Raw genomic sequence first — 8,825 nt, forward strand, 5'->3', positions numbered from 1 at the left:
CGACCGTTTAACGGCTGAATTAAAGGAAATTATTAATAAATAAAAATTTCGATTTGTTAGTAATTTCCTCTGACTCGAGAACTATTTTATATAAATTTCCACCTTCAAACTCGAACAGCTTCTCCTTAGGCTATTGGAAGCCACTCGTAATTTCATTTAAAATAATTTGAACCAATGTGAACGACGAGATATTTTTGAATCTTTATTACAATGAAGATTACGTAATAATAGATGTAAACATATACAAAGTAGTGATGTTCCATGCATATACATATATTCCAATTCTGCACCCTAAGAATGCCTTTTTTCAGACCCACAGTGAGATTGGCTGGGACCGTAACGGAAGACCGAATGGTGAGAAAGGGAAACCGAAATATCCGGGTCGGAAAAATTTCCTGATTTTATCGTTCGCTCGGATGCCATCCCGGATTCGCCGGAGCGGTAAACCGTCTTAATTAAAACATTTTTTCAAGCGTTTGCGGGTAAATTTCGAGTGACTAACAAGTTCTGGAAATTCTTCCTCCAACGGTAAAAGAATGCGACGTTTCGGAGGCAGAAAACACGCGAGTCTGTCGATTTACTTTAGGCCAATCGAGTGTGGCGGTAGATTTTAATGGAGAGATCACACGTTACTTTATTTAATTTCTGGACGTTAGATTCTATTTTTATTTTAAAATCAACAAGCTACTTTCGTTGTTTTATTTGCTTCTTATGACAAAAGTGTTTATTTTCTAGGCGAATATAGATAATAAGTATTAAATATCTTTGTAGAAAATAATTTTATACGATAACGACGCCTATTTATACTATTCCGAAAACAAAAATTATCGCTGAAGTTTATACTAAGTTAAGTATTTCGACACGTTCGTAACAATGCGACGAAACGTTTCGGAAACCGTCTTTTCGGTCGGAAGGAAATCGACCACTACTTTTTGTCCAATAAACTTCGTTCCCTCACCCCACGGGTCTGTCTGATTAGCCAAACTGTCGTATTCGGAGAATTAATAAATGGCAAATTACGGAGGTTTTCCCAAAGTGTCCCGTTTCCACCCATTTTCCCCAAATTCGAAATCATTAGCCGATTCGAGCCAGAAAAAACCGACAATAACGTGGAAACTTTGGAGGAAATCGGGAGGCGGCGAGTTCGAATCCGAAATCTATTAGCTGGGAGACGGTTCTGGTTGCTCGAAAGAAACAAGAATTCGGCCGATAAGAATTTCTGCAGCATTTAAGGAAGTAGACCAATGAAATTCAAAACTCGAATCGTTTGGCCAGATTAAGATTTTAAATGAAGTATTTCCGATTCAAATATATACGTATTCTTCGTCTGACGAAAAGACGATTCCTTCAAAAGAACGATCGACAACTACCGGTTTAGATCAATCGAATATCGCGTCGGATGTCAAAGGAAAACTTTAGAAACTTTTCCTTTGGAAGAGAAATTCTCAAAGATTTTATAGGTGTTGGGAATTTTGTTGGTGGAGTTGGATAAATTGAGCCAGCAAGGATAAAAAGGGGAGACGGATGAAACTTTTATACGTGTTTATTCATCGAACAAGTACAGATATAAGACGTTACAAAAGAGTAACAAGTATTCAAAGGGGTCATGGTAATCAGGAGAGAGTAAACAGTGTGTCATCGTACACCACATCTTACCTTTCAGGCGCTAAACTTTTGACACGTGGCTGCCACGTACCTAACAAAAGGGACCTTTCCTTTTCGTTAAAAATTCCTCAACTATTTTTCATTTTTCGTAAAGGCATATTCACCTACAAATGTTATTCGTTAAACGGTTTCACGTAACGGCTTCGTATCTTACCCAAATCTTCCAACACAAATTTCATTTAATCGAGACAGAAGAGGACAAAATTTTTAGGAGCTACAGTACCCGAGTCCGACGACCGCGCATTTTTACCATGTTATAGGAATTGACCCCTCCCACCGTCCTCCCCACCCCGAAACCCGATAAATATAACCGAACGAAGAATTTAACCTCGCTATTAATTCAATTGCCTCTATGTCCTTATTTTATACTATTTTTGCTATATTAATGTCTACTTAGGACTTAGCGTATTATTTGGACTTATTATACTGGTGTTTTCGTTTCTGAGAATAAACCAGGTAAAAAATAAAGATTGTTTTTTCTGAATAAGACTTCCTCTTTTTGCAGAAACAAAAACTAGTATAGTAAGTCCTAATAATACACTAAGTCCTTAGTAGACAATACAAATACAATACAATAATTATTAATTTAATCTCGCGTCCGTGTAAATGCACCGGAGTGACACATATGGAAGATGTGGCTCCGCCTCATCTTTCGTCTCAATTTCAAAAGAGCCACCAATAAAAGTACTTTTTTGTAATTTAAAAAAATGTATTAAAGGTATTATTGTAATAAAACAGATCCAATTCTCTTTCTTGGTATTATCGAACTTTCGGTTTCGGAAAAAGTCTACATTTAATACAACGGGCGTAGTTTAAATAATTTAAAACATAGACAGACCAACCGTAATATCGGAGATGGGCTCGGAGGACCTTTTCGTGTCCGCGTGTCACGTAACGGGGTAGTTATAATTATGTAATTTGCGGACGGCCAAGTTTTAGACTTACTCGTTAGAACGACTATTTTAAAGAAACGAGGCGAATACAGTACGATTTAATCAGCTTAAATTAAAAAGACCCGACACGATAAGAATTAAAACGAAGACATTTATAGGGTAAAAAATAAAGGAAACGACAGGATACGTCGAATGCCAGACGTTTCCTTCCACCCGGGGGGGACACGCCGTCCCCGTCTCGCCGGGTTAAAATTTTAAAGGATACTCGAGTAAAGGATGCGGAGCATTCCGCACGTTTTCTTCGGCACCGTTTACACATTTTTAACGTTCGATTCGTTTTCTGAATAAAAAACGACGGCGATAGTTTACGGGAAGGCGTTAGAAAAAGTTCGGAGTGTTTTAAGTCGATGGGATTCTCTTTAAGCCGTATTTAAATTAATAAATGGAAAATTATTTTAGCGAAGTCCAAACCTTCCCGGCGAAAAATATATCGAAAAATAACAGAAACGACCGGGCTTTTGACTTTAGGGTACGCTTCCGATGGACTTTTATCGGCTTAAAGACAATTTCTCCGTCCGACTGTTTCTAAAATTAGGCAAATTAACGAAAAAGACGAAATTGTCAAAATATTTAAGCAACTTCGCTACTCGGGAAAATAATTGGGAAAACGTTCTATTAATGCCACTAGGTTCCTATAAGACAATCGTCGAATTTCGCCACTTTGGCAGAGGGCCAATTGTATTTAAATAAAACGGTCGGGTTAATTATTTGCCTAATTAACAATTCCCTCTCTACGCCAATCAAAGGCTTCTTCATTTGTATATTTTCCAGATTTTTCCATAAAACGCCACGAAAACTTTTATCGCCTCCGGGATGACTCTGACGGGGATTACGAACGTAAACTACTAAAGCCGCGACAATTTACCGAATAATTAGGCCTCGCCCTCTGTTGGGTAAAAAATACACTAAGGGACGACGGAAAAATGCGCCCCCCGAGTTCCGTCTGTACCGGCAGGGGCGGGTCTATATAGGGACTAATAGGGCTTGAGCCCCGGGCACACAAAAATTGAATTATTATCATAAATTTATAATACTTTTTCGTTAACAACTAGCACTTATCGATATAAAGTTTGTTATTCACATCATTTCGTAAATAAATATACAGTAAGAGCGTCGTTTATCCGAATCAATTGGGGACTGAGGTTGTTCCGATAACTTATTTTTCGGATAACCGATTGTGTACGAAAAAATATATTAACCTATCCCGTGTTGAAATTTTTCTCCGTTGCGTGTCGCTTCGCGGTGAATTTTCGTCGATATTAAGCCTAACGTATATTTTTTAAATTATTATCGTGGCTATTGTATCGTTAAAAATTATTTCTTTATTTCTTACAAACAAAATAAATATATTGAAAATTATAAAAACCGAAAGATATATACTTTAGAAGATGATCTAGTATCAAAAACGTTCGATTCAGCACGACACACACAGTCCTCAGAAAAACACTACACAAAAGTGCCAGTGCTGCCAGCTAAAAAACATACACCAACAAAAAATATTGGAATAGCCCAAGATATAGCCAAAGATTGCAGCGCCACAGCACTAGCGAAAATTTAAATTTGCCGACTGTAATGCTTTCGGATAACCGACGTTTCGGATAAACGACGCTCTATTGTATTTCAACTTTGATTTTGATGTTATTAAAAATGAATTTTAAATACTAATTTAAAGATTCTTAATCTATCAAAAAAATGGGGCCCCATTAGACTTCGATAAGCCCTAGGCCCCGAAAAACCTAGATCCGCCCCGACTACCGGGCAATAGTTTCGAAAATAAATTTCACTTATCGAGCTCCGCCCTTTCCAGATATTTGTCGAGCGTATTCCGGACAATTACCGCGGGAGAATTATTTCCTTCTACGTGTGGGAAATACATTAATTTAGTTAGGTGTATACGTAATTATACGGTTAACTTATATACAGGTATAATATATTTACCGTATACCGTTCCTTAAATTGAAAAATGCTTTAAAAAATAAATTTAACAATTTGTCGACGTGTAAGTTAGCAAATACACGTGTTGTCGCGGACGGGCCCACCGTTAAAGCATTTAACGGCCGAAACAAATACGGAAAATCACCGATATCGATAAACCCCCCGCTTTTATCTCCGCCGCCAAACTTATCTGCCCCGTAATTATATACAAATATGTAATAATAACATATTTGTATATAATTATCCACGCCGTTTTATGTACGGAAGAGAATAATTATAACGATATCGCGAGTTAAGAGTAAAAATAACGAACCGAGTACGACGAACGACCGTACCATTTACCTACTTTCGTCCCCACATGATATGGGTATTAACAACCAGACGAAAATAATTTCGTATCTTTGGAAATAAGCGAATGACGAAGATATATTTTCTGTAAAAACACACGCACACAAATCTTTTTATTTCGTAACATAGGTTACATTGCAGATTCTGCAGTAGCATAATCCGCTTACAATTACTTATAAAAATTATAAATGTAATAATAACAATACAATAGTCGGACAGTTATTCGTATTTTACAATTATTAACATAAGTATACACATACATACTTATATATTATTTATGTTGAGCAAAACAAAAAAATAGACAACCGACAATTATAGTGGTTTACATAGTATTACGAAGGCAAACATAAAAAAATAGGAAAGAACAAATAAGTTAATAAAAACAGAAATAATGCTGGTGGTTATGTACTGTACATAGTAATGGAATTACAATTACAGATACAGTTAACATAATTCATAAAACATCCGATAACATAAGATGTACGATGATGTATATTTTCTTATACTTACCTGAAGAGTTTCAGCACTGTGGTCTGTTGAAATCTATTAGGTAGATCCCTGCTGGGCATGTCAAGAGTTGATTCCAACATTGACAGCTCTAAAGCACCTGATAATATAGTGTCCTGTATGGGCAAAAGAACCTCAACAGAGATGCAGCGCAACACACTCCGGTAACATTTCGTTTTCAAACGTAATCAATACCTTACTTGTTTCACAGTTCGTGCCAAACTCTTCCTAGTGGCTACGATAGTTGCACATACAGTGTTAAAGGTCGATCACAAAACAACTTGCACAGACATGTTTCTCCGCAAGAGTGAAGAAGGATACTTCCAAGCAGGCGTTCTAACAGTCAAAGTATTGTCATATACTATAAAAGATTGATAAGATACCCTTGTAATTTATAAGTGTCAGTTGCAACACAACATATTATACCAGTTATTGCAGTAGTCAATGAAAGATTACTATCCTTGCATATAATTAAGTTCAGTGGCGGCCTTAGGGGGTGGCGAGCAGGGCAATCGCCCGGGGCCTCGCTCTTGGAGGGGCCTCGCGCAACAACCAAGTAGAAAAAAGTTGATATTTAAAACTTTTTATTTTATCCTTGGCTATTAGTTATAACAATAAAATAAATTTAATTTGTAGTACAGTATATATTAATATTAATAAGTGCCTACTATTTCAATTCACATACTTTGCAAAGGGCCTTGCAAAGTTCTGCCGCCCAGGGCCTCGCAAAGATCTGCCGCCCAGAGCCTCGCAATGGATAAGGCCGCCGCTGCCTGGGGTACGCGTACCACTAATTGGGAACCACTGCAATATTCCAAGCAGAAAATATTTATCTGAAAATATCATCCCTGATATATTTCAAAAAGTTCAGTCAAAAATTCAGAAAGCTATTAATGATGCAAATATACAGTGGAACCTCGGTATACACCAGCGCCACGCTACGGAGAGTTTAGGCGAGTAAGTTGAGTTTACTATCGTCTGTACAGTATGTAAATTAGGTACCGTAAGTCTAATACAGCACTGTAATTTTATACATTTCTTGTGAAAAAAAACATTTCTTATTTAACGGCCATAAAAATTATTTATATTAATGATGTCTCCAAAGTTCAACGAAGTCTACGCAGAAAAATAACTTATCAGAAATCGCGGCCGCCGTTTGGTGCGCCGCTCCGCGACGAAAACAAGCTTAAGCAATGGCGACGTCGAACGGTGCACACTCGATAAGTAATCCTACAATTTTTCGTTTATAGCATAGTTTATACGGATTATTCCCAAAAAAATATACGCATTTTGGAAATGTTGAGTCGAATTAGTCTAGGAATCGATTAATTTTATGGAAGAAAACCTTCCAAACAGCCATAGTCGGTAAACTTCACACGGTGTCGGGCTGTGATTGGCAAGGACTCGTACAAAATGGATTCATAAAGAACGGAACGTATCTACCGTGTTATAGGGGGTCGACTGTATAGAAATGTTTCGTAATTGTTTATTAATTCATTGTGATTGCATGGCCACGCAACACCACGCTCAGACAAAATTATTTTAATTTCTTGTCTTTCCTTTTCTAAACATACACAGTCAAAAATATAATGGTCACTGCCATCAGTAATGTTACAGTGAGTGCATAAAGTTGTATTATGACTGACAAATCTTGATAGATATGTAGCAAATTTTCCATGGTCAGTAAAAACTGTGGTCAGATTTCAACCAGTGGTATTTATAAATATCATTAATATTAGGAAAGAATTTATAGATTATTATCTCCCTATTGCTGTTCCACTTGTTTTGCCATATATCCAGGACTTCTCTCCACGAAAGTCTTTTAACAGTGGTCAAGCTGACTTTGTTATAAGAAATTTCTAGCTGCCAATTATTGGCAGTTGCTTTAGCTAATGCGTCAGCTCTTTCATTCTCGGCCAAACCTTGGTGTGCTTTAGTCCACATCAGGCTATATTTGTTACTGGAAGTCATTATCAGATTCTTAATGCGTATAGACAAAGGATGTAATAGTGAACTGTTAATGACGGCTAGGGAAGAAGCACTGTCACTGATAATCGTAATATCACTTGATTGGTACTGAGTATTAGCCCGTGTCAGGACCATAAGAATGACAAATAACTCTGCCTGGAAAATTGTTATATTTACACCGAGTCTAAATGTGCTATGATGTATTTCATTATTATTCAATAAGACAACGAACGAGCAGCTAACGTTACTGCCATTTTTCGATCCATCAGTAAATATCAAAATGCCATTATAATCTGTATCGTAAATAATGTTTACAAGAGGTATACTCGGACTGGGTGACAAGCTAAAGGGGGTTTCGGATTCAAACTCCGAAGTTAAAATTGTATCTCTGGTTAGATGGATGTTATCCCCCCCATTTTAGATAGCTAAGTTGACTGTAGAACTGAATACGCAGTTCTATAGGTGGCTTTCGTGCTAACACTTGTAGGGCAGAGTTGGAGGTAGTTCTATAAGCTTTGGTGAGAGGAATCAAAGCTTTCCTCTGAGCTGATATTAATTTACGTTTAGGATGGGTCTTATTTGATGCCCATCCCCAACACCCACGAGCATAAGTGATAATTGGTATGAATAATTGATTGTAAATTGTTTCAACGGCATCAAAACTAAATCCCCACGTGCCAGCAGCAACCTTAGCGAAGGCCTGGAAAATTAATCCAGTTCGCTTTGTTACATGATCAATATGAGGCTCCCAGGAGAGCCGATAATTCAGGATAATTTCCAGATATGTCAGTGTTTTTTTGATAGTTATTGACTTTCCACCCATTTTAACAGTGGGGACACGTAAATAAAGATTAGGGCGATCAGGAAGGTTAAAGATTATGCCTTTTGTCTCGTTAGAGTTGAATTGGAGTTTGTTTTCACGCCCCCGGTCAAGTATTTTATTCAATATTTTAGTGCCCTTTCTTTCTAAATCAGCTCTACTATTACCTCGAATGAGTATAAACACATCATCAACATACGCTGTAATACCGTAATGTCCAAAGTCCTGTTCGAGGAACGAGGCAAATGTTATGATCCAGAGTAGTGGACCTAACACTGAGCCCTGTGGGCACCCACGAACAATTTTTCTAGAAACCATATATTGTCCGTGCTGCATTATCGCTGTCCGGCCAGTTAAGTAATTGTGGAGGAGTTTGTATAGATTTGAGGGGCAATTCTTACGATGTAATTGTAAGAGAGTTAATGGCCACCAACAACTATCGAATGCTTTACTAATGTCAATGCTAACAGCCAAGACAAATCTGTTGTTATTGTTCAGCAAGAGTTGTATTTTGTTGATAGCATGATAAATAGCACCATTGTTTGCGGAATCCAAATTGTGAATTAGGTAGTAGTTGATGGTATTCTACATGCCAATTTAATCTATTAGCAATTAGTCGTTCTAGTACT

Source organism: Centruroides sculpturatus, unplaced genomic scaffold, assembly GCF_000671375.1.
Source record: "Centruroides sculpturatus isolate CEXI.00-Female unplaced genomic scaffold, Cexi_2.0 scaffold895, whole genome shotgun sequence".
Classification (NCBI taxonomy): domain Eukaryota; kingdom Metazoa; phylum Arthropoda; class Arachnida; order Scorpiones; family Buthidae; genus Centruroides; species Centruroides sculpturatus.